The following is a 27,283-nucleotide window of genomic DNA, read 5'->3' as shown; positions in this document are numbered from 1 at the left end:
GATGGGCCATGGAGGGGAGCAAAGGAAATTGGGCTCTGTGAGAGATGGCAAATGGATGCCCTGCCAACTCACTATTTGTTAGAAAGACAAAAGGCCAGAGTTGGGAGAGTGATGTAAGCTTAGAGTAAAGCAGCAAGCTGGAGAGAGAGAGTCAGAGCAACATTTAATTTCTATTTGAATCCAAGGCTGCAGCTATGGGAGAAACAAGACCCCCTAGGGGGTATTCATGTTGTGAACCCCTCCATCACAGACTCAGTCTCTCTCTCTGTGTGTGTGTGTGTATGTGTGTGTGTGTGTGTGTGTGTGTAAAGCAGGCACCCCCAAACTTCGGCCCTCCAGATGTTTTGCCCTACAACTCCCATGATCCCTAGCTAACAGGACCAGTGGTCAGGAAAGATGGGAATTGTAGTCCAAAACATCTGGAGGGCCGAAGTTTGGGGATGCCTGGTGTAAAGAAACCATATATCATAAAATAAAAAAAATTCTTCCAGCAGCACCTTAGAGACCAACTAGGTTTGTCATTGGTATGAGCTTCCGTGTGCATGCACGAAAGATGCTGCTGGAAGGATTTTTTAAATTTTGTTTCGACTACGTCAGACCAACACAGCTACCTACCTGTAACATATATCATAAAGACACCACAGTCTCCACTATCCCTCATTCCCAAAGGAAACATGAATCCTAGGTAAGTGCCTGGAACCCCTGGAATCTCATACCGCTCTGAGATTGGGGTGATGTGCAACAATATGCTTTGGACCCTCAAGAAGCTACTACTGTTACTGAGCCTCTCAAAGGGGTTAGGCAGCCTGCCTGAGAGCCTAGGGCACCACTGCTTTACCCAGGCGGAGAGTCATGGAAGGGAGCTAAAGGGTTCCCTTCCCCTTTTGTGACAACATAGTTGGAATTCTTTTTGAGTAATTGCACAAACACACACATGATCAGTCTGCACAAGTGGCAAAGTAGAAGGCACACAGATCATAGTTAGGAATGCAATCTACCCTTAAGTCATCCAGTATAAGCTCCATACTCCTGTTCACAGGAAAGAAACAAATCTGTCTAATATTTATTCAGATCATTGGTCCATCCAGCCCAGTGTTTTCATCTCTAGCTGGCAGCAGCTACCCAGGGCTTCAGGTAGGAGTCTTTTTCAGTCCAGCAGTGGCCCAATAGCCTTTGTCACTGGCTCTGCCACTGAGCTATGGCCTCTCTCCTTCTTACTGGATTTTGCCATCATGTTAATGTGAGTGCCAACTACTTTGAACTTGCCCCGCTTTGAAGAAAGACCCATGCAGAAGGGTTACCATTTTGACACCCTCTCAGACCCTGATCCCTGACTATTATTATTTTACCAGCAGTTTGGCACAATGAAATTGAGCAGATTAAGCTTTTCCTAGCATAGAGATAGCAATGGGAAATGCTCTTTCTAAAGCAGGAAAAGGTTCCCCAAATCAATTCTGTATGCCATGCTACGCTTTGGGTCACAGGGCCAGTAAAAAGAAACAAAAACCAACCAACCCCCCAAAGGCAGCAATTGTCCTTATGTCTGTCCCTTCCTCAGAAAGAAGATGCAAATGAGGCTGAAGCAAGGCCATCAAAGAAGGGGGCAAACAAGCCTGAGTCTTGGAACGCTGCTCAAGCAGCTCTTGCAGCCTGGCTGAAAGTGATGGACACATCCTTATTTGTAAGTATTTAATGTTTCTTAGGAGGCACTTCTCAAAGAAATTGGTATGTAATGGCAGCACTCACTGGAAAAACAGGCCGATTAGAAAATGCACTAACTTATCTGGTATTCATTTGAAAAGTAAATGGATGCAAGCAAAGGTGAGAGTTCACTATCAATTCAAATATTTTTGCTTTAACAGGCTCTAGCACTCCAGCTTTAATTCAAGCAGAAACACAAGTATGAATAATCAAAGTGGATGATGCTCATATAAAAAAAGAAACCCCTTTGTGCTTTTGCACCATTTCCAATGGCCATTGAAGCTTAATGGCACAACATTTACATTCTTCCCTTTAATTTGTATTCTGTTCCTTCCTTTCGAGTGATGCGATTGTGATTTTTCTCTTGCCCACCGTATTATTTTGATGCAAATGTTATGTTATGTGTTGCTCCAGTCCAATTTCCTGCTTTGCCTCAACCAGAACCCCTCCTCTTTCCCTCTCTTGCACAGACAGGAAAATAGTGCAAAAATTGGGGTGATGGAAATAAGTTCTTCAACTCCTGCTTCTAATTAAGGGAAAAAACAAGGCAGGGATCTTGAAAAACCTTGAAAAGCATGGAAAGGAATTATTATCTCATATATATGGAGAGAAAGAGCAGCAGCAAGCAAACCTGCAGGCAGACGGGGACGGGGATGGGCTTCCAACCTCCCCCCCCCCAAGGAACCAAATCCAAATTCTGCTACGTTTGTAATGTGCTCGTTTGCAACGCTTCCTTCTTCGGCTGCCTCCTAATCGCCCAGGGACGGCCTGCTTTATTGAGATGCGCCGGGGCTCCACGCCGAAGCCTGCGAAGGGAAGGCCCCGAGGGTGCCCACCGCCACGTAATATATGCACTGGCTAATTTAGCATCCTGTGACTAATTTCCATTTCTTGTGCTCGGAGCTGGCTTGCTAATTACAGGGATGTTGTCTTAACTTCGGCTAATTGCGTCCGCCTGGTTTTCTAGCAGGCAGCCGAGCAAATGAAGGAGGCCGCTCGCTGCGGAGGCTCCGAGGCAGCACAAGTGCCAGCGCGGGGGGGGGGGCGAGCCGGGCAAGCGACCCTTGCCGCCACCTCAGCCTCAGGCTCCCCACCCATGGGCGTAACCAGGAATTATGGGGGGGGGCTTTATGTTGGGGGGCAGAACCAAGGTATCTGTGATGCAATTGATCACCAGTTAGTTAAGTATTTCTATTTTCTTACTTGATTTAGAGGGGCAGCTGCCTCCCTGGCTACGCCCATGGCCCCACCCCTGCTTTAGGGTCTTACTGAACTTTTCCTTTGGCTGGGTGTCAAAGCTAAAGTGGAAGGGGGGGATGCCTGCAGAGGGCATAAAGGAAGCCCCATCTGATACTGTACTATGTGATGGCCGTTCAGATGCCGGATTTCCCTTGTAGACGGATTAGGTACCAAAGATTCCAGGTTGCACCAAAGCTTATTAGGACAAAGCCGCAGCCAGAACAAAGGATGGTGATTATTCAGATCTTTCACAGGACATTCGATGGTTATGATTGGCTCTTGGAGACTGATAAAAAAGCATCTCTTGAATTGGAGAGTGGAGTGGCCCTGCGCCCACCAGACTTTCTACTGGGCTTGCTTTTATTTTTCCCTGGTTGGGGGCGGGCATATTTTTGAATGTACCCACACATAAAGAACTTATTGCATATAATATGTGTTGGAAAGAAATTGTCAGGTGAAGCTTCTCATGGCATGGAGAGGAGTGATGGGAGTAGTTTTATTTGGTACATTTCTGCAGGCAAAACTGTTTTTTAAAGGTACATGAAAGGAGCAAAATGAGCTGTACAAATGTTTAATTATTATTTGAACTGTTGAGATTTTCATGTGTCAGATGTATGAACATGCCTCTGAGCATGTGCAGAATGCCTTTTCTACAACACACTTTCAGGTGGAGCTACTGAAGGAAAAAAAAATATTGTACACATGGGGTGTGTGTGCATTTTCTGCCACAACGCCTGCTTCTAGGGCACCAGGACAATCTGAAGGGGACACTTTTATTAGTCTGCCATAATCTGCACCAGACACAACATCCTCCTGCACAAAACTTGTAATGAAGTGGGTTATGTGAGGGTGGGGGGGGGGGAAGAAGGGAACTGTTCACCAAATGCAGTAGAATTAGCTTTCCTGGTTTTCATGAGGCGCATGCACAATTGGCTCCCACGCCCACCCCATGCACAAATAGTTTAAAATGCCAAGGACAGCAGCAATGAGCAAAAGGACAGCAGTGAACAATGGACATGCAAACAAACTCCTTGTATTCAAGCCCTGGGCAGAGGTTTCCAGCTCCATGCTTCCTTTCACACAAAAACAAGGGTGGGTGGGGGGAGGAGAAAAAGACACTGTTGTTTTCAGACAGGGACTGTACAGCTGTCATTAATAGGCCTAGACAACATTGTCCCAACAAGTGCTTCCGTTGTGGGGGAATCACAGTTCTTTAGCACCCCAAGCACTAAATCAATTATTTTTGCATCAAGATGTGTAACTGTCCTTGTGGTAATATGGCATGAAAATACTTCTCATTGGATGGCACCAGTGACATCACCCCGAGTCACATCAGAGCTTCACATCAAGAAACACACACATACACCACCAACCCATGCAATTTGGAATACCCCTCCATTAAAAAAACTCCCCCCGCCCGCTGCCCCACCATAGTAATAATAATAATAATTTTATTTATACCCCGCCCTTCCCAGTCAAGACAAGGCTCAGGGCGGCTAACAAGAATATCAAAGCAAGCATAAAAGAAACAATTGCACTAATTTTAAAATGCAATTTTAAAATTAGTGCAACCTCATTAAAATTTCTGTAGGATAAGGCCTTAGGGGTCAGTCCAAAGGCCAAGCAGAACAGCTCCGTCTTGCAGGCCCTACAAAAAGATGACAACTCCCGGTGGGCCCTAGTCTCCTGAGGGAGAGTGTTCCACCAGGTCAGGGGGCTAGTACTGAAACAGCCCTGCTCCTGGTCGAGGCAATTTCTCTAGAGCAAGAGCACACTTCTCATATCAAAATCCACATTGTCCTTACATTTAAGACTCAGCAGCCCTTCCTTCTTTGGGTTCTCTTACCCCAAAATATATCTGCCCATGATCTTCATTCTGCTCTTTCTACCACCATATGCTGCCCTCTGCAATCCTGTGCATGCTTACCTGAGATTCAGTGGGCTTACTTCTGAGTAAACATGAATAGGCTTATGCTGTAAAACAACAATTTTTTTTGTTCATTGCTGTCCCCTGTTCTTGGGACTCCTAGAACAACTGCGATAGCAGCTCCCTCCTTTCAAACTTTAGCTCAAAAACAGTATTTTCTATCAAGCCAATGGATTAATTCCTTAGCCTGTATCTCCAACTGAAATGAAGCCCATGTATGTGTACTATATTTGCTTTCATTTATCCCTTGTTATTTCTCTCTATCTTACATATCTCTCTTTCCCCTCTGCTATGGTCAGTATGTTTATAAAGTGTGAAGATCAGAAGTCTCTCCTGATTTTATCTATGCCAGCCACTTGTTCATATACATAAAATTGGTATCAAGAGTGTTTGTTACCCCACACATAGTTCCAAGGTGTTCTGACTACAACTCCCATCATCTCTGACCACTGGTAGGGGCTAATGGGAAAGTGAGTCTAACAGCAGCTGCCATTGGCCACCAACAAGAACTGTAGCAGGAGCAGCTTTGTCCTCCTGACCTTGAAATTGACCTGGTTTGTAGTTGTATAAAACACTAAGCAATGGCTTGTTTAACCATGAGTTGTACACAGACAAACCATGGCATGTTACTCCAAAGTGTGGTTTGTTTTCCAGCTGCCCTTGCATTTGTGCCTTGATATGCACCTGGGGCAGGTGACCAAACAACCTATGTTTAAGGGAGAGTGCTGGGTTAAGGGAACAGGTCATGGAGGGAGCCCACTGCGGCTCACCATAACCCAGTGGAGCAGCGGGGGGGGGCAGTGTTGCCCTTGACTCTCCTTCACTCTGCCTTGACCTGTGAGTGGAGCTGTGGCTGGACACAAGGAAGCTCCCTTGGCAGCTCCCTCGCACACCAAAGCCAGCCTCCAGTGGGAGCTTGTGAGGGCATCTGGTTGTGCCCCCTCCCCAAAATGTTCCTGGGGCAAAAGCCCCCCCCCCCCTCAGACCACCCACACTATGCCACTGGTGAGGTTGCTCTTTGTCAGAGCTGCCACAGACATCAGGAGGGGAGAAAGGTAGTTCCATCAAGTCCCCTCCTATGGGAATACCAAATGCCATCAAGTCAGCTACATATTTGAGAGAAGGTGCCTTGTCCTCCTGACATGGAACATTGTCCCCTGCTCTGCTTCTGGATCTGATGGTGGGTGGTGAACAGGGAGAGGGGCTTTTGGGAGGAGGGGTTGCTCTGCTAGACAGCAGAATCTGCAAATTTAGAACTATATAACTGCATCATAAGAACTGTAACTTTCAGAACTGGTGCCTGGCTTTGCTTCTCACCCTTTTCCCTTTTCTTCATATGTCATGCTTTCGGAATATAAACCTGAGGGCAAGGAATGGCATGCTACTGATTTTTGTTAGAGGCTCTGGGTGCTATAAACTGGATGTGGCTGGAGGGCCATAGATTCCTCACCCCTGTCTGGATCCCTTAAGTCACTTTGAGCTGCATACATGGGGTGACTGCTTGAATGCAGTAATTCTGCAGTAATCATTTGGAATCAGTGTCAAAGCAAGTCTCTGCCAAAGTTAGACCTTGTCCCATGGGTGTTATTTCCTGTTTATGGTAGGGAAAAGTCCCTACAGATGCAAATAGTGTGTGTGCACAAACACAGCGAGTGAAAAGTAGAATGAGAGAAGTTGCATTAGAGTTGCTGTTTTGGACTTCAAAACCCACAAATGCCTTGCTATTCCCTGGTGTATCATTTGGGGACTGCACTGGTACAGTCCAATAGGTGTCTAGCATGCTGGATCAGTGTACATGGCATCTAAAGACTCTTTGTCCTCCATTTATTTTACAAGAACCAGTCCCCTGCACGCATCCTGCAGCACTAATGAAAAGCAGGTTAGTGGGCCATAGTCTTCACTGTTTTTATGAAATCTACAATTAACATCAATCTGAATTCAATCACCAAATTAATGTGTGTCCTCGGGAGAAAATTTCAGCCTGTGATTCTTTGCAAACCATATCCAACCTCTTCCCCACTTTTGATTTCCGCCCCCCACCCCGCTATGGGAAGTGTAGCGTAGCAGTGGTCAAGCTGTAATGACCCATAGCTCTCCCCAGAAAAGCTAGAAAGCAGAATGTAAGGCCACCAACCCCAAAGAGTTCCTTGTGTCCAGAATGGGACTCATTTCCACACAGTGCTTTTAGGCTCCTGTCCAGGACTGATTGCCAAAAATAGGCACTCATTTAATGGGCATCACTTTGCTTTATTAAGAAATCCCCATCTTTGGCAACTTTTCAAAATTCCAATTTTACAATAATAAAAGTCCCCACCCATTGTTGTGTGCTTGCCTGTCCCCCTATTAGTAATCTATTTGTCCCCTCTTGAAAGTCTGCTGTGAAAAACAAGCCACACTCTCAATGGGACCATTGACCAAACACGAGGCTCTCAATAGGGCTTTGTTGGAAAGAAGTGTGAATAGCGTCCTTTGGATCTGGGTGAACTGGCCCACACGCCCCTTGTGACTGACAATTGTTCCTGCCTATTAATAAATCTACTTTAGCCTCTCTTTAAGCAGAGAAGCCCACAGTGGCAGAGAGACTGCCTAGCTGGGCTAGCAACAAACATTGGCTGTTTTTCCTACCAGTTATAAACATTTAAAACTAACCCTTGGTTTTAATTTCCAGCACAAATGATGCTGTAGGAAGAGTATGACCACTGCATATACATCATGAATATATAAAGGAGTCACACTCCAAAGAAACTTGCACACTGCACAGATAAGAGTCTGGGCTAAGGGCTGCCTATGTCACACTGGTCCAACCACTAACTGGTTTGCAAATCACCATTATGAGAAGTCTGGGATAGCTCAGTTAGTAGAGCATAAGACTCTTAATCTCAGGGTCATGGGTTCAAGCCCCATGTTGGGCAAATGATTCCTGCAGTGCAAGGAGTGGGGCTAGGTGACTGCTCTCTTCCACCTCTGCAATTCTTTGAATACCCGCTTCCAAAGAACCACAGGTCTGTGCTCTTAAAAAACAGTGGTGGATTTTTTATTACTATTACTTGATTTGAGCCAAAGGTTGCCAAAGCACACAAACATGGGCTCCTTCTATGACATCCCTCGGTTTCCTGACCCTCAGTCTGTTCTTGCCAGAAATAATTCTCTCCCAAACCACCTTTAAAACCCCCCAGCAACATCAACATAACTGGATAGCTTTTCACATTTTAAACATAAGCTAAGATCCTGATACCTCAGTCTGGGATAGCTCAGTTAGTAGAGCATAAGACTCTTAATCTCAGGGTCATGGGTTCAAGCCCCATGTTGGGCAAATGATTCCTGCAGTGCAAGGAGTGGGGCTAGGTGACTGCTCTCTTCCACCTCTGCAATTCTTTGAATACCCGCTTCCAAAGAACCACAGGTCTGTGCTCTTAAAAAACAGTGGTGGATTTTTTATTACTATTACTTGATTTGAGCCAAAGGTTGCCAAAGCACACAAACATGGGCTCCTTCTATGACATCCCTCGGTTTCCTGACCCTCAGTCTGTTCTTGCCAGAAATAATTCTCTCCCAAACCACCTTTAAAACCCCCCAGCAACATCAACATAACTGGATAGCTTTTCACATTTTAAACATAAGCTAAGATCCTGATACCTCAGTCTGGGATAGCTCAGTTAGTAGAGCATAAGACTCTTAATCTCAGGGTCATGGGTTCAAGCCCCATGTTGGGCAAATGATTCCTGCAGTGCAAGGAGTGGGGCTAGGTGACTGCTCTCTTCCACCTCTGCAATTCTTTGAATACCCGCTTCCAAAGAACCACAGGTCTGTGCTCTTAAAAAACAGTGGTGGATTTTTTATTACTATTACTTGATTTGAGCCAAAGGTTGCCAAAGCACACAAACATGGGCTCCTTCTATGACATCCCTCGGTTTCCTGACCCTCAGTCTGTTCTTGCCAGAAATAATTCTCTCCCAAACCACCTTTAAAACCCCCCAGCAACATCAACATAACTGGATAGCTTTTCACATTTTAAACATAAGCTAAGATCCTGATACCTCAGGCTGACCTTAATGTTGATACACTGAAATAATTCATCCATTTAAAACTATTACACAGATAATCACTTCCTTGAAATCATGTCAGCACTCATCTACAAGAAAAAGAAAAAGAATTCTTTCAAAAGACTCTTAGGTAAATGGGCTCAGTGCTACTTTCTGTATGATGCAGGTCAATTTAATTCTGTTCTGTACTCCCCATACAGCTAAACAATTGCTTTTCACAAACTAGAGAGCAGAGTAAATGCAGTTTGTAATATCCATCTAGAGGTGGCCTTGAACACTCTCCTTAATAAGAAGCTTGACACCTGAAATTCCACCTCTCTATTCATCTCCTATCAAAGAGTTAGGCAAGATTTCAGAAAATTAATGCTGTATTAATCAATGGGAATAATTAGGAAATGAATGGCGTCAGACATTTAAAATGACATGAATATTGCCTCTATTCTACGTACACTTTTGTTGCATCTGCGCATGGGAGGGGCAGGTTAGGCTTCTGGTCCTGGAGCAGGAACAGTGAATGCACACAAAAGAAATAAAAACCAATAAGCAGAAACAAAGGTGCAAACCAGAGTGAAAATTACAGCCAAACTGGATTCATTTTGTTTACAAATGCCTGATCATATAGGAAATTGAGCTGGAATTGAAAATGATCACATCCGTCAGCAGCAAATCTAAGAGCCTGTGACAGAGCTGGGGTAACAGAGTTTGGGGGTGCAAGGGCACCCATAACTGCTAGAGTCATTGAATATTAGAAACTAGCAAGGGGGTAGAAATTAGCTGATATTCGGAATATTGAAGGGAAGATGCCAGAGACGTTAGATTTAAAACACAGGGTGAACCAGTTTTCTCTCCCCGTGCTCCATTCTACATCATTGTTACAGCGCCCAGTGTAGCTGAACCTGTCACACTACCCTAAAACCACCTCTGAGGAGATCCTTGATAGCAATGCCATTAAGATCATTAAGCAAACGGTCTGTGAGCACCTAGAAAGGAACGCTACCCAGGATCAAAATGGGGGGGCAAGGAAGGAAGGGGTGGGAGAGAGAGAGAAAAAAGGAAGGAAGGAGAAGGAAGGAAGGAAGGAAGGAAGGAAGGAAGGAAGGAAGGAAGGGGAGAGAGAGAGAGAAGGGAGGGAGGGAGGGAGGGAGAAAAAGGAAGAAAGAAAGAGGGGGGAAGGAAGGAAGGATGGAAGGATGGATGGAAGGAAGGAAGGAAGGAAGGAAGGAAGGAAGGAAGGAAGGAAGGAAGGAAGGAGCTCCCCCCCCCCCCCCAGCTCAGGCTGCTTCTTGCCCTCCCCACGTTCCTGTTGCTGGCTGCAGCCGCGGAGGGAGCAGAAACAGCCCAATTTCCATAACCCACAGCGACTTTTCCCCTTCAGTTTTTGGAGGGAAAAAGTGTGGGTTATGGTCTGTAAAACACGGTATTATTATTATTTGCTTCTGGGGGGGCAGCTGCCCCCCGCCCCTCGCTGGGTACACCCATGAATGCTATGATCACTAAAAGTCAGCATGGGTTTCTGAAAAATAGGTCACGTCAGACTAATCTGATCTCATTTTTTGACAGAATTACAAGCCTGGTAGATGAAGGGAACGCTGTGGATATAGCCTATCTTGATTTCAGCAAGGCCTTTGACAAGGTGCCCCATGATATTCTTGTACAGAAGCTGGTAAAATGTGGGCTAGACAATGCTACCATTCAGTGGATTTGTAACTGGTTGACTGACAGAACCCAAAGGGCTCCTCTTCATCCTGGAGAGAAGTGACTAGTGGGGTGGCACAGGGTTCTTTCTTGGGCCCAGTCTTATTCAACATCTTTATCAATGACTTGGATGGTGGGCTTGAGGGCATCCTGAGCAAGTTTGGGGATGACACCAAAGTGGGAAGGTGGCTAATACCCCAGAGGATAGGGTCACACTTCAAAATGACCTTAACAGATTAGACAACTGGGCCAAAGCAAACGATGAATTTTAACAGGGAGAAATGTGAAGTACTACACTTGGGCAAAAAATAATAATGAAAGGCACAAATACAGGATGGGTGACACCTGGCTCGAGAGCAGTACATATGAAAAGGATCTAGGAGTCTTGGTAGACCACAAACTTGACATGAGTCAGCAGTGTGATGCAGCAGCTAAAAAAGCCAATGCAATTCTGGGCTGCATCAATAGGAGTATAGCATCAAGATCAAGGGAAGTAATAGTACCACTGTACTCTCCTCTGGTCAGACCTCACCTGGAATACTGTGTCCAGTTCTGGGCACCACAGTTCAAGAAGGATACTGACAAGCTGGAACATGTCCAGAGGAGGGCAACCAAAATGGTCAAAGGCCTGGAAACAATGCCTTATGAGGAACAGCTTAGGGAGCTGGGTATGTTTAGCCTGGAGAAGAAAAGGTTAAGGGGTGATATGATAGCCATGTTTAAATATATAAAAGGATGTCATATAGAAGAGGGTGAAAGATTGTTTTCTGCTGCTCCAGAGAAGCGGACACGGAGCAATGGATTCAAGCTACAAGAAAGAAGATTCCACCTAAACATTAGGAAGAACTTCTTGACAGTAAGAGCTGTTCGACAGTGGAAATTGTTGCCAAGGAGTGTGGTGGAGTCTCCTTCTTTGGAGGTCTTTAAGCAGAGGCTTGACAGCCATCTGTCAGGAATGCTTTGATGGTGTTTCCTGCTTGGCAGGGGGTTGGACTGGATGGCCCTTGTGGTCTCTTCCAACTCTATGATTCTATGATTCTATCAATTACTTTCTGGTAGTATATATAAAGTGCTCTCTCAAATGTTTGACAAAAGGTGAAGTTTTTAAACGGTTTGGTTAAAATTTTAAAAAAATTAAAAGGGCCAGCTGTGAGTTGCCAGGATTTCAAATGTGAAATTAGATCTTCCCATTTACACCAGTCCACTTACTGGATTGAATGGACGGTGCCCAGTTTAAGGGATCCAGGGAGATCTGTGTCACATAAATTGAAAGGAAGCATAGCTAAGGCTGGAATGGTTAAACATGGAAGAGCAAGTCTTGCTTAATATGAATCAGCATGGCTTTTGCAAAGAGAAGCCTTATCTCTTTACAATTCTTTGCGTGTGTCTTTTAGAGAAGAATGATTTATTGAAGATTATATACTTGGGTCCCAGACTAACTGAGTAGTCTTGCTCATCACTAAGTTCCACTGAAATTAATGGAACAAGTTTAATAAAGACTGGAGATGGGAAAGCAACTTCTGTTTTAAGAGATGGGGTGGGAATGCTGTCTAAGGGAGGTTCTAGACAATCTGTTTATTGAGCAGTTATATTGATTTATTTACAGAGAGATTAGACAACATTGGCTGTTCAATGAACATTTGCCCTGATTTGTTTGGGGGGAGGTATCAAAGCAAGTGTTATCCTACACTTTCAACTGCATTTCCCCATTACTTTTCTTATTGCACCAAATCTAATTTTTTAGGGAAGTGGAGCTCTTGCACAAGTCAATGCAGTTAATCAAAAGAAATAAAAAACAGGCTGACAAAGAATTACATTGAATTAAATATTTTATTTAATTTCCAAAAGTGCAGACTTAAGCTGCACCTGGCCCCTTATTGGAAGGGCTGACACGATCGTGAGATCTGAGATTGCCAAAGGCAAATTCCCCCATCAAAGCAGAATCATAGACTTGTAGAATTGGAAGGGACCATGAGGGTCATCTAGTCCAACCCCCTGCAATGCAGGAATCTTTTGCCCAATGTGGGGCTCAAACCCACAACCCTGAGATTAAGAGTTGCATGCTCTATCAAATGAGCTACAGTAACAAGAAGCATTTTAGAATACAGAAGAGGGGAAAGTGATCCAAAGAGTTAATTATGCTCTCATGAATAATTAGTTCAATATACACATATATGTTAAACTCATGTGTTAAAATACATATCACACAGCTAAAATATTCTCATGCATTCCCCACAGTTCACCACTGAATCCTCACTCCAAAAACGATTTTGCCCTCTGGTTGCAGTGAGGGGGAAACAACTAGGCCCCAGTCACCAGCTACAAAAGGAAGGGCTTCTGAGTGGTCTATACAGTGTAGTGACACAACACATACAGAAGGTCCAAGATGCAAATCTGACATTTCTAGATATGGCTGGAAATTATTCCTTTCTGAAACCCTGGTGATCTTTATGTGCTTTCTCCCTCTCAGCAAGAACCCCAGTAAGGGGGAGATCACCCAGAGGACCAACAACTATTTGGGGGTGTTATGTACTGAGCTGAATCATAGAACAATAGGATCCAGAATCAGCAGTCTGATTGGTCTGCAGGAGCCACCCAATCCAACTCCAGGTGGAAGTGAATCCGCAACCTGATTGGCCTGCAGGAGCAGCCAATCAGGCTGCTGGCAGAAGTCAATCCACAAACTGATTGGCCCACAGGTGTAGCCCTGAAGTAGCCAATCAGGCAAAGCCCATTGTGTAAATAATGTATATAAGCAGATGGTTTGGGGAAAAGGGCATTCTTCTCTTCTTCTCCTTGATGACTATGAGCTGAATAAAGAGCATGAAATTCACTCTCGACTCCGAGTATATTTCAGGGGGTCTGCTTCTTCTTCCTCCCTCCCTTCCTGGAAGACCTCAGTTGCCCCATAGCTACAGAAGAGAACAGGAAGATCATGTGGCCTCAGGCCCCAGCCAGTCATCTACAAGTGCAATAATATTTTCAATAACATTTATTAATTGTGTCATGTTATTTGCGTAGTCCTATGCAGAAAATGTAACAATGACCTCTGTTCATTTAATTCACATCCTTATTTATGCACTAATATCCTTCTAATTCCAGATACATGTAACAGATACAAGCTACTCTCAGAATCACTCGGGGGGGAATTTATTTTGGAGGTGTTCAGGGAAAATCCAATTTATTTGTGTCTTTCCCCTTTTTAAGAAAAGTAGATGTTAAAACATGTAAGCCTCTCAGAACCTTTCAGATTGAGCAGAATATCAACCAACCAGACATCAATGAATAAATTGGTTATCTATAGGTTACAATGCATTCCCAAATTCAGACTTTGGCAGACCTTAGGTTAGGCATTATAGGTCTGGGTCAGATTCATGAAAACAAAGCATCCTCACTACAGAGGACACTGTCAAGAATGTCACTATTTCTGGGGTGTTATATGCTGTGCTTGACCTGCCCTGCAAGTTTGCAGAGGGAAAGGGGTATCTGCATATATATTTGGGTGCCTGAGGTGCAGTGGGATGAATATTTCCTCAGGTGTCTGCTGGCTGTGGTGGTCCTGAGGGTGAATGTGGGAGAACAGGAGGCTACTTGAAAGCAAAGATGAGAATTGCCTTGCTGGTCCAGACCAAGGATCATTCTATGCCAGCATTGTGTCTCCTAGATGCTTTCAGAAGCTGACAGACCGCAGGGCGTGATGCAACAGCCAGGCCCCCTTGTTTGCCACCAGTAACTAGCAGTCAGAGGTATAAAAACCGAAGAGAGCAAAAGGGAGCAGCTTCTGGCTGCATCTTTGTCACCTCCTTCCCTGGAGAAGGCTGGCACATGTCCCCCTCACTCACAGAGCAAAGTGCCCAGTTGCGCTCCCCATGCCAGAGCAGGCACACCCTTCCCCTAATCATTTCCCAACATGAAAATGGCTCCATTGTCATTACAGTGCTGAGATTGAATTCGCCTCATCAAAGCGGAGGGTGACAGGTGCCTCAATAGGCTAGTGCCAAGCGTGGAGGCAAGGAGATTAGCGGGCCACTGATATCATTATTTCCGCCTATCACAGATTCGGCAGGGAGGCAATTGTAATTTCTGGGTTTATTAGTCTGCATTCGGAGGGGGAAAAACTGCGATAAACCTCAGTGTGACAGCCAGGCATTTGTGCAGCAAGTGCTGTCATAGCGACACTTACAAAATGCCAATGCGGTTGTGTCCTCCTAATCCCCCCTAATGGAGGTTAAAGCACTGCACACAAAAAACACTCCTATCAACAATCAGGGCACTAATAACATTTGCATTTTTAACTTCAACACAGGAAGTAAAGAATCTTCTCTGCAGTTTTGGCAATTAATGTTCCATTGGAATTATTCAGTTTTGATCCTTGTCAGAAATCCATCCATCCATCTCCACCTTCCCCGTTGCCTACAGAAATAATAACAGAGAGTGCTTCTGGAATGATGCCTGCCCGTCTCTGACTCCCCAAATATTCTGTGCCTAATGGGGAGCTGACTAAGGGGGAGAGTGCCTGGCCACACTTCTGTTTTAACAGCCTTGCTTAAATCACATCTGAAAGCTCTGAAGAGCCATACTAGAAATTCTCCACACAGAGAGATGGATCACAGGCATCCCTCTCTCTGCCTCCTGAGCCAGCTTGCGGGGTCTCTGGAAGCACCTTCTCTGTTGGAAGGGCAGTTGCAATCTTGGAAATGCTCAGGCACTCATGGAAGTGCTTTCTCTTTCTTTGAGTTGCTGCTCCCCCTCCCCCTCATTAGTATATTTTTTGCCAATACTACAGCTTTAGTACCGTAGTTAGTATGACTATTATTAACCCAGGCACACCTATGGAATGTCTTGGGGGTGTGTGTGTGGAATCCAGTTGGTAAACTCTTATTACATTTACGTAATAGGCCAATTAAGATGACTCTGTAATTCAGTTCTTGAGTGACTGCAACTGAATTCAATTTCTTTCAGGTCAATGAATATAATGTGAAGTCATTAACTAAAAGGTCAGGGACAGTATTAAAAAATGTACACATGTGACACAGGCTGCAGTTATTAGTACACACATCACATGTCTCATTGTTTTGACATATGGCGTACAAATTCTTAACAGGATTAGATAATAAATGTTTGGCTCTCTGTGTCTGACTGAAATTGTGTTGTTTTGTGTGTGTGTGTTTTAAAAAGCCCCATGGCACCTTCCTAGTCCATTGATAATTCAACACAGCATACAGTACCAGTGATATTCTGTGTGGTTCCTTAGAAGCTTATCAGGGCTTCTTCAATTAAAAGATCTGTAATAGTGGATAAGCTTCCATGAAAGACAGCTTGTCTACCATTATCTACTTTCCCTTACAATATGTAGCCTCTGGGGAGACTTGGGTGCATACGAGGCCTTGTCTTTGCCCTATGCAAATGGAGAGTGCACCATAGTGGGTGTACCAGAATCTTCTGCAGTCTGAAAATTATGGCAGGGTATACTAGCAACATGCTCCAGCAAATTAAAGATTTGAGAAAGCTGTTTATTTGAGACTTCTCTCTCAATCTCCAAGCGATGAGAGCTTCCAGGGGCTCCAGGCATTTGCCCAGGATTTGTGTTTCCTTTGGGAATGAGGCACAGCAGACCGTGGTGTCTTTATGATATATGGCTTATTTTCACATATATACAACCCAAGCCTACGCAAAGAGGGGTTCACAGGATTAACACCCCAAAAGGGTCTTGTTCCCTGTAAGCAGCAGCGATGCAACCTCCTGCTGGTCAAGTGAGTGGAGCACCACCATACTCTCTGCTACCAATAAAAATGCTTCACTTTGGGTTGCTTGTGGCCACATTTAAAAACTAGTCACAGCTTTAAAAGCTATTGTTCCCCAAAATAGAAGAAAATAAAGTAGATCAGAGGTGTCCCTTCATATGCTGTTGAGTGGTGGGGTCTGAAGGAAGTGCGAGGTCAACAACTTCTATAAGGCCATGAGTGCCTTGCCCCTGAAGTAGAGAATCAAAATTTCAGAACATGAGATTGAACACAAACCTGTAACAAATTGTGTTTGAGGAAACGTGAGCACCATCAACATTAAATTTTGGGTTCAGTGCTTAAATGTGTGCTTCAAAGTGCAAAGTTGATAAGCTTTTTAGAAAGCCAAAATGAGAATTCAGACGTTTTGAAGTTAGGAATCTTGTCAAATTCCAAATCTCAAGGGAATCTGATTCAGGCAAGAGCACAGAGAAAGTAGTGGAACGCAGCTCTTGCTCTTACAATTTGCTGTCCCATTGCAAATCAACACCACCCACATTGCACAGCTGAAAACAAAGAAATAAAGACCGAGACATCCATTCAAGGAAATACAGTGCTGTCAGCGTGCCAGTAAATCAAAGCAATGGCTAGGACAATAAATTACCATCTGTTTGGCAACACTGTTCAGCCATCACTCTCTTCACTCCCAGAACCAGATGACTTGGCTGGTGTGTGCTTCAGCGAAGCTGCAAACAAATTCTATTTGATAGAATAGCAGGGTGGTATTTTAGGAGCCATTTCAACCTCTCTCTTTTTGAGATACAACTTTTCATCTTTTTCGTATAAGCATTGTGGCTAAACCAGAATTATCTGGTTCAGATCTTGTTTGTGCCATGAACTTACTAAGTAACTTTTGGCAAACTATGCTTCTAAGTCTTTCAGTCTGCATTATGAGGGTCGTAATGCTGAACGACCTCACAGGATTGTTTGTGAGGCTTATTGAGATAATGTGAACTAAGTGTGATGAGATTACTTACCGTAATATTATATTCAAATCCAAAGAGATTGACTTCAAATATAAGTAACCACTGAAACAGGAAAACAATCTGAATGGCCATGTAGCAGGAGTGAGTTAGGTAAAGGTAAAGGTAAAGGGACCCCCTTTAGTGGGGCAGAGAAGGCAAGCAAAATGCAAGGGAGATAGTGAAAGATACAGGAAATTGAATGCAGATTTCCAAAAAATAGCAAGGAGAGACAAGAGGGCCTTCTTAAACAAGCAATGCAAAGAAATAGAGGATAACAACAGAATGGGAAAAACCAGAGATTTGTTCAAGAAAATTGGAGATATGAAAGGAACATTTCCTACAAAGATTACCATCATAAAGGACAAAAGTGGAAAGGACCTAACAGAAGCAGAAGACATCAAGAAGAGGTGGCAAGGATATACAGAGAAATTATACCAGAAAGATATGGATGTCTCGTACACCCCAGGTAGTGTGGTTGCTGACCTTGAGCCAAACATCCTGGAGAGTGAAGTCAAATGGGCCTTAGAAAGCACTGCAAATAACAAGGCCAGGGGAAGTGATGATATTCCAGCTGAACTATTTAAAATTTTAAAAGATGATGCTGTTAAGGTGCTACACCCAATATGCCAGCAAGTTTGGAAAACTCAGCAATGGCCAGAGGATTGGAGAAAATCAGTCTACATCCCAATCCCAAAGAAGGGCAGCGCCAAAGAATGCTCCAACTACCGCACAATTGCACTCATTTCACACGCTAGCAAGGTTATGCTTAAAATTCTACAAGGCAGGCTTAGGCAGTATGTGGACCGAGAACTCCCAGAAGTGCAAGCTGGATTTCGAAAGGGCAGAGGAACCAGAGACCAAATAGCAAGCATGTGCTGGATTACGGAGAAAGCTAGAGAGTTCCAGAAAACATCTACAGTACTTCTGCTTCATTGACTACACAAAAGCATTTGACTGTGTCAACCACAGCAAACTATGGCAAGTTCTTAAAGAAATGGGAGTGCCTGATCACCTCATCTGTCTCCTGAGAAATCTCTTATGTGTCTTATGAATATCAACAACCTCAGATATGCTGATGACACAACCTTGATGGCAGAAAGTGAGGAGGAATTAAAGAACCTTTTAATGAGGGTGAAAGAGGAGAGTGCAAAATATGGTCTGAAGCTCAACATCAAAAAAACCAAGATCATGGCCACTGATCCCGTCACCTCCTGGCAAATAGAAGGGGAAGAAATGGAGGCAGTGAGAGATTTTACTTTCTTGGGCTCCTTGATCACTGCAGATGGTGACAGCAGTCACAAAATTAAAAGACACCTGCTTCTTCGGAGAAAAGGAATGACAAACCTAGACAACATCTTAAAAAGCAGAGACATCACCTTGCAGACAAAGGTCCATATAGTTAAAGCTATGGTTTTCCCAGTAGTGATATATGGAAGTGAGAGCTGGACCATAAAGAAGGCCGAAGAATGGATGCTTTTGAATTATGGTGCTGGAGGAGACTCTTGAGAGTCCCATGGACTGCAAGAAGATCAAACCTATCCCTTCTGAAGGAAATCAGTCCTGAGTGCTCACTGAAAGGACCGATCCTGAAGCTGAGGCTCCAATACTTTGGCCACCTCATGAGAAGAGAAGACTTCCTGAAAAAGACCCTGATGCTGGGAAAGATTGAGGGCACAAGGAGAAGGGGACGACAGAGGACGAGATGGTTGGACAGTGTTCTCAAAGCTACCAACATGAGTTTGACCAAACTGCGGGAGGCAGTGGGAGACAGGAGTGCCTGGCGTGCTCTGGTCCATGGGGTCACGAAGAGTCGGACACAACTACAACTAAACAACAACAAAGGGACCCCTGACCATTAGGTCCAGTCGTGACCGATTCTGGGGTTGCGGCGCTCATCTCGCGTTATTGGCCGGGGGACCAGGCGTACAGCTTCCAGGACATGTGGCCAGCATGGCAAAGCCATTTCTGGTGAACCATAGCAGCACATGGAAGCGCCGTTTACCTTCCTGCTGTAGCGGTGCCTATTTATCTACTTGCACTTTGACATGCTTTCGAACTGCAGGAGCTGCAGTTGGCAGGAGCTGGGACCGAGCAATGGGAGCTCACCCCGTTGCGGGGATTCGAACCACCAACCTTCTGATCAACAAGCCCTAGGCTCTGTGATTTAGACCACAACGCCACCCGCATTCCACCCAGGTTAGTAGTGTGCTATTTTTGATGCATGTCCTCTATAGTTGCATTTGCAATGTAACTTTTACAACTATGCTGAACATCTTGTATTCTCTATCTACACCTCACTTTTAATGATTGCATCCTGTTATGTACTGAGCTGAATCCTAGAACAATAGGATTCAGAATCAGCGGGAGCTACCCAATCCAACTCCAGGTGGAAGTGAATCCGCAACCTGATTGGCCTGCTGGAGCAGCCAATCAGGCGGCTGGCAGAAGTGAATCTGCTACCTGATTGGCCTGTAGGAGCAGCCAATCAGGCTGCAGGCAAAAGTCAATCCACAATATAATTGGCCCACAGGTGTAGCCCTGAAGTAGCCAATCACGCAAGGCCCATTGTGTAAATAATGTATATAAGCAGATGGTTTTGGGAAAAGAGCCATTCGTCTTCTCTTCTCCTCCTTGATGACTATGAGCTGAATAAAGAGCATGAAATTCACTCTTGACTCCGAGTATATTTCACTGGCGACGAAGGTGGGATCCTGCTGAGCTGACCGCCACCACGCACTGCACCGCAGCACCGCCACCTGCTGCACCGCTGCATCGCACCGTGCATCCAGGCTTCAGCTCCAGGACCCAAGGAACCCAGAATGGCAACCGACAGCAGCTTCTCGCCATTCAAACCAGCATCAGGAGACTGGGAGGGGTACGCCGCCCGTTTCAACTTCCTCCTGCAAGCGAAAGAAGTCACCAACGATGCCATGAAGAGGGCGACATTCTTCAGCGTCTGTGGAGAGGAGACGTTTGAAATCGCCCGGGCTCTCCTTGCACCTAGAGATGTCGCTACCGTCTCTTACAAAACAATAATGGAACGGCTGAAGGAGCACTTCTCACCACAGCCCTCGGTGGTAGCTTGCCGAAATGCCTTCTACGCAAAACGGCAAGCCCCGGGGGAAACCATAACTGGGTTTGTGACCTCCCTCCGCCAAGCCGCCCGGTTATGCAACTTCTCAGAATTGGAGAACATGCTTTGTGACCGCCTCGTCGGTGGCCTGAGGGACGAGATGTTGCAACGACGCCTCTACGCCAAAAAAGACCTCACGTTCCAGATTGCTCTGGAGGAAGCCCTGGCAACCGAAGCCGCCGAGAGGTCAACGCAAGAGGCACGACCGGCCCCGCCATCCCAACCGAGGGTCTACCATGAAGACCTCACCGACGAATCCGAATCTGACAGGGAGGAAGTACACCGAGTACAGCGGCGCACTCAAGCAGCACACACACCACAGCAGCCTCGACGAGAAGGAGGGAACTGTGCAAGCTGCGGGGAGAACCACGAGAGGAGGACCTGTCGTTTCCGCAACGCAGAGTGCAGGCAGTGCAGAAAATTGGGACACATCGCCCGGGTGTGTCGGGCTCGACTCACCCGTCGACAAGCATCAGATGACCGACCCAGGAGCCCCAGGTCACACGGCACCATGCACCAAGGCAACTCGACGGAGATCACGGACTACCAGGTATTCCAGTTGCCCCATCCCAGCACAGAGAAAATTTATATAGAGGTACAGATAGAGGGAGCCCCATGCCGCATGGAGCTGGACACGGGTTCAACTCTATCCATAATCTCGGCCCGAACATTAAGGGAACTGTGCCCTAATGGGGGTCCCAAACTAAGGCCGGCCCCATTCACCCTCCGGGACTTCCAGAAACGTAAGGTCCCTACTATGGGGGTGGGGACCTTCAGGGTGCAATATCGAGGGCGAAAGCAACAATTGGACTTGCTGGTAGTTAAGGGCCCCAGTCCAGCCCGGGGAGTCCGCCCGACATCCATGGTCACGCTTGCACGTGGACTTCGCTGGCCCCTTCCAGGAAAAAACATTCTTCATAGTGGTGGATTCCTACACCAAATGGCTGGAGGTCGCACTGGTACCATCCACTTCTACGGCGGCAGCCATCCGGGTACTACGTAAGCTGTTTGCGACCCACGGGCTCCCTGACACCCTCGTCTCGGACAATGGAACCGCATTCACATCAGAGGAGTTCCAGACCTTCACAGCGCAGAACGCCATCCGCCACATCCGCTCAGCACCATTCCACCCTGCCACCAATGGCCAAGCGGAGCGCATGGTGCGGACCACCAAGGACAGCCTCCGCCGCATGACACAAGGGGACTGGGAATACCGCCTTGCCGCATTTCTTCTAGCACAGCACAGCACCCCAAGCACAACGACGGGCCGGAGCCCAGCTGAATTACTAATGGGCCGGCGCCTTGCAACTAGACTGGACCGACTTCACCCCGACAGAGCTCAGGATGAGGTAGTGGTGGGGAAAGGCAGGAACCCCCGGACATTTGTGGCCCAGGACCCAGTGTATGCAAAGAATTTTGGGGCAGGCCCAGCATGGGTACCCGCCACAGTCACCAAGGTGACCGGTCCCGTGTCGTACGAGGTACTAACGGAAGGGGGGCAATGTTGGCGCCGCCACTGCGACCAGATACGGCGACGATTCCCAGCAGGAACCCGGGAGGAGAGCGGGACAGAGGGGTCCCAAGGGGACAGCAGGGCAGTGAGGCCTGTAGAGCGAGAGGGGTGGGCAGAGGAAGCAGAAGCAGTAGGCACAGAGGGGCGCCCCGAGGCTGGAAGGACACCAGAACCAGAGCTACAACCTAGTGGTTCAGTGGCGCCAGACCAGACAGCCCCGGCACAGCCAGCAGCCTCGGAACACGAGCCAGAACCAGAACCCCTGACCAAGGAACACCCCAGGCCACAACGCACACGGAGGCGGCCAGCAGACCTTGGGGACTACGAATGCAACTTCCCGGGCAGGACTGGAACTTAGAGGGGAGGGGTGTTATGTACTGAGCTGAATCCTAGAACAATAGGATTCAGAATCAGCGGGAGCTACCCAATCCAACTCCAGGTGGAAGTGAATCCGCAACCTGATTGGCCTGCTGGAGCAGCCAATCAGGCGGCTGGCAGAAGTGAATCTGCTACCTGATTGGCCTGTAGGAGCAGCCAATCAGGCTGCAGGCAAAAGTCAATCCACAATATAATTGGCCCACAGGTGTAGCCCTGAAGTAGCCAATCACGCAAGGCCCATTGTGTAAATAATGTATATAAGCAGATGGTTTTGGGAAAAGAGCCATTCGTCTTCTCTTCTCCTCCTTGATGACTATGAGCTGAATAAAGAGCATGAAATTCACTCTTGACTCCGAGTATATTTCACATCCCTTCCTATTCTTCATTTTTTCTAAAATGGTAGATCCCAGTTTTACTTGAATTACATTAAAAACAAGGTTAGAAATATCCAAGTAGATTTTCTGGTCCATTGTGGTATTCTCAAACAAAATTGTAAAATCTTATCAAGATTCAAAACACATCACATTATATGCCATATGAACAAAGAGTTAGGTGGTGCTTCTACCTGAAGAACTCTGAGCTTGGGAGCAGGAAGGAAGAGGTTATTACCCTCACTGTAGAGACAAAGAAAAGAGGTCAGAGCAATGAAGTAGCATGGTCAATGTTATACAAAGAGGCTGGATTTGAATCCAGATCTCCCATGTATTAAGCAAATGATTACTACAATTCTAGAACCAAATAAAATGTATTTAATATGTAAGTTGTTTAATAAATGGTTGGCTGTAAGGAACAGTATAAAGATTGGAGAAAGCAGGGGCTCAAAGATCATTCTATTTCCTATTACTTGTTACTTTTTTGACAAAAAAGAAGAAAATTTGCAGCAATAAAAAGTCCATACTCCATTATTTCACTTTTGTGTCAGTATGTGATTGACTCATACAGAGTACTTTGTGATGTTTTTTCCTGTTGAGATTTTAAATGTGCAAATAAATAATGGTTCTCCCATAAAGAAGCAAAATGCAAATTCCTCTTAATTCCATCCCTTAATTAGACTGATATAACATGCATTTTCCACTTCATAAATGAATGTTCCTCCAATTTTTGCAGAAGATTATTGGATGGGTGGCAATTGTTTCTTAGCTAACCTCTTATTCACCATCCAAAGCCGAATGACCATTTCTCTGTTTCCTGTTTTGCTTTTCTCCCCTTAACTTCTTTCTGATTGCAGCTGCTGGGAAACACAGTGCTTGAAAAAGGAACACAACAGCCCCCAGGCACCTATTATATGAAAGAAAAAAATAAATATAAAATAATGGTGCCAGTGGTGAAAATTCTCACCAGCTCCAACTTTCAAGGAAGCAAAGATTCCTGAGAGGCTCCTTTAAGCACACAGCTGACCACATGATAAAGCTATTTCTAGACAGCACAATTCCAGACTGCAGATGGGAGAGTTCACATGACTGAATAAGCACTCCTGTATATGTGTGTGTGTATAAACTACACCTGCAGCTTAAAGTGTATGGTTGAGGAAGACACGAGGAGCTGTTTGTCTAGAAAGGCTCTTGGCTGCAGAATGGCCTCATTTATGGCACAGAGCAGGGAGGCACCTCCAGCTACCATTTTGCGTAGCTTTCTTTGATCCCGTATTTCTATTTCTGTTGTAGAATGAACAGGCTGGTCCATGTAGAATGAACAGACTTTTGGCAATGATGTAGACATTTGAAAGACTGCAGCACCAGGACCAGAAGGAAGTACCCCCTTTCAGGTCAAGTGTTGCTCAGAATGGGCAGTGCTACCCAGTTCTAAGGTGCTGCTTCATATGCCTCTGAGCATGACCTTCACTTTCCCACACATTGATCTTTCATGTCATCCCAGCAATACTCAGTCACTTCCTTTGATACAAGGCCTTCAGCTGGGGGAGGCAGGAGGTGCAGCTTAAGTTTAAGCTAAAAGGGTAAAGGTAAAAGACCCGTGACTGTTAAGTCCAGTCACAGACGACTCTGGGGTTGTGGCACTCATCTCGCTTTGTTGGCCGAGGGAGCCGACATTTGTCCGCAGACAGTTTTTCCAGGTCATGTGGCCAGATGACTAAGCCGCTTCTGGCAAAACCAGACCAGCACACGGAAGCATCATTTACCTTCCCACTGCAGCGGTACCTATTTATCTACTTGCATTTTTTGGGCATGCTTTCGAACTGCTAGGTTGGCAGGAGCTGGGACAGAGCAATGGGAGCTCACCCCGTCGCGGAGATTTGAACCACCGACCTTCTGATCGGCAAGCCTAAGAGGCTCAGTGGTTTAGACCACAGCGCCACCTGCGTCCCTTTATGCTGCTGATACACAAACCTTTTTCTTTCTTTTTTTAATGCAAAGGAAGTTCTTAAGATCATGTTGTAAATGATTATCCAGCCTCGTCTTTCCTGACAAGAATGCAGAATGCAACCTGGGACAACCGTGCCTTCCTTCTAGATGCCCTTCAAGGTGGAAACTAGCTGTAAACCATGTTATAACTATCCAACAGCTCATCAGGAGCAATGGGAAGCTGGCAGGTGTCAGATCCAGGTGAGAAAAAGTGTCAGTGTGGAAATGTTATACAGGAGGTGATATCACTCAGGCAAGAAGTAGCACCCATATGGGAGAGGGTAAAAAAACCAGTACCAAATCTGAAGCTGTGTACATACTACTGTTTATTGCAGCTCCAGGGCACTTCCACCACTGATGTTTAAAGTTCAGTAAACAGAGTGTTAGCTAGAACCCATATGCATCCTGTAGTTTCTTGATAAATACTGCTGTTTGATGCATTGCTGTATGGTGCAAGAAAGAGGCCTTCAAATCTTAATGAACCTTGCAACTGTCCTAACTTCATCATATCTGTGCTCTTCTGATTAACTGCATAATCCAGACTTCAGGATGCCATGAACAGAAAGGAGCTGCACAAGATGCATTGCACCCAACATGCCAGCACATGAAATAATGGCAGGTGCTTCAATAAAGTGAACCAAACTATGTATTATGCCAAAAAAAGGTAAAAAGTGCTATGACCTGAACCATTATGAAGTTTCTCCAAATATTCTACAAGAATATAAGGCAAATTTGATTGTCACATTCACTGCTTATTTGTTGCTGGAATCTACATTGGAAGAAATGTCATTCTAAAAGAGGCTGTGGGTGGATAATATGCCCACTTGTCAAACTTTCTACTCTTATGCAACTATGTCACATCAGAAATGCAGCACTTGCATTTTCACCAGTGGGTCCTAAGCAGTCTCCTGGTGCAGAGGTGTCCTGTATTTCACCTGTGGGTGGGGGAGTGAGATAGAAGCATTCTGTGTTTGACATCCATGCACATAAACAGAAAGGAAGGACAGGAAACTAGTGGTTAAATGATAAATTAGTTTGGGTTTCCAATTACATACAGACTTGTAAGCATGTTTCATTGAAAGATGTCACTCCATTTCAGGAAGTAGGTAGATCCACATGTTCAATGATTTGCCTCTAGGTGGGCATTCAGATCTACATTGCAACGGTCATCTGGGCCTCAATGCATCTGTTGGGACGTGGCTTTTTGGTGCAGATGAGGTTGCACAGCTCCACCTAGACTCCAGAGCCAGTCCTTGTTTGGCTTTATTAGCTCTATGCAAAATGCACCAGATTGCGCCCACTGTCTTTCCTCCAAGTGGGGAAAGTAGAGGTGGTCTTGAGATTCACAGTAACAGCTTCCTCTGGAACAGAAACAGAACAGAAACTCATTACTGATTGCAAGAAAGCATGGGATGATGACAACACTTAATTTTCTCATAACACAATGCAAACCAAAGGAAAAGAGGTGAAAAGGCTAGTGGGCAAGGACTCTGCAGAAGTTAAATGGTTAACATGAAAGCTACTGCAAGAATACATGCAGTTTAAAAAGTTACATAGATATGTAGCTTCACAGATTCATTCTGAATGAGATGGAGGTTTCTATTTAAACTTCTCAATATATATATTTTTCTTTCTAGGATTATGGTTTGGTCTACAAGTCCAAGTGCTTTTCCTTTAAAATGTGTCTATTATGCCTCTGCTATTGCGGCTGCCCTTCCTAATACACGGCAAACAGCTACCACTAAAGCCAAACAATAGGAAGAATCAATAGCACACAGATAAACCAGTGCAGCAAACTTTGCACACTCAACAAGTCCTCTTTACGGACAATTAGGGGCAAAAGATAAATATTGACATATTAGACTATTTTCTCAAATTTGTTTTTTTGTTGATTGCCTGAGCAATCTGATGTGGGTGAAATTCCACTTTTCTGATGGTGGAGATTGCTTGGTTAATAGAAACAAATAAAGTAAAAGCCTTTGTCCACAATGGGTTAGGAACATCTATTGTTAGGAGGTACTAATCGGATTAAATTGGCTCCCGGTTCCATTGCTAGGAGGCTAACTCATTCCAAAAAAATGTTCACATCTCAAGGAGATGTATCATTATTGTTTTCTTACTATTTAAATCTGATAAGAAGATATAAAGAAAGGCTCAAGGTTACAAGAGTGTTTGTAACATAGTAAAATATATTGATATACACATTGCAATTAAACTAAATGTTAAAAGATAATACAAGATATGTTCATCCTATTTTTCTGTCTTGTTTTCTTCATTGTTAATAATAGAATACGAAAGGGTGGGGGGGACTTAAAGTAACAGTGAACATGTAAATTACACCGAAATATATTATAAATTACACGGAAATATATTATATACAAGCAATGCAGTGCTTTCTAACCATTTAAAAATGCTAATGGAGTAAAGGTAAACAGTTTCATTTTTAAAAATTTCGGGTTGTTTTCTATTAGCATTTTAATATGTATCTTTTGCATTAGTTCTCCTTAAAAGAAACAAACACATTTATTCAGGGCATATTTTTTTGT

Source organism: Zootoca vivipara, chromosome 8 (genome assembly GCF_963506605.1).
Source record: "Zootoca vivipara chromosome 8, rZooViv1.1, whole genome shotgun sequence".
Classification (NCBI taxonomy): domain Eukaryota; kingdom Metazoa; phylum Chordata; class Lepidosauria; order Squamata; family Lacertidae; genus Zootoca; species Zootoca vivipara.
The sequence above is the reverse complement of the archived record's forward strand: the minus strand, read 5'-3'. Positions refer to the sequence as shown.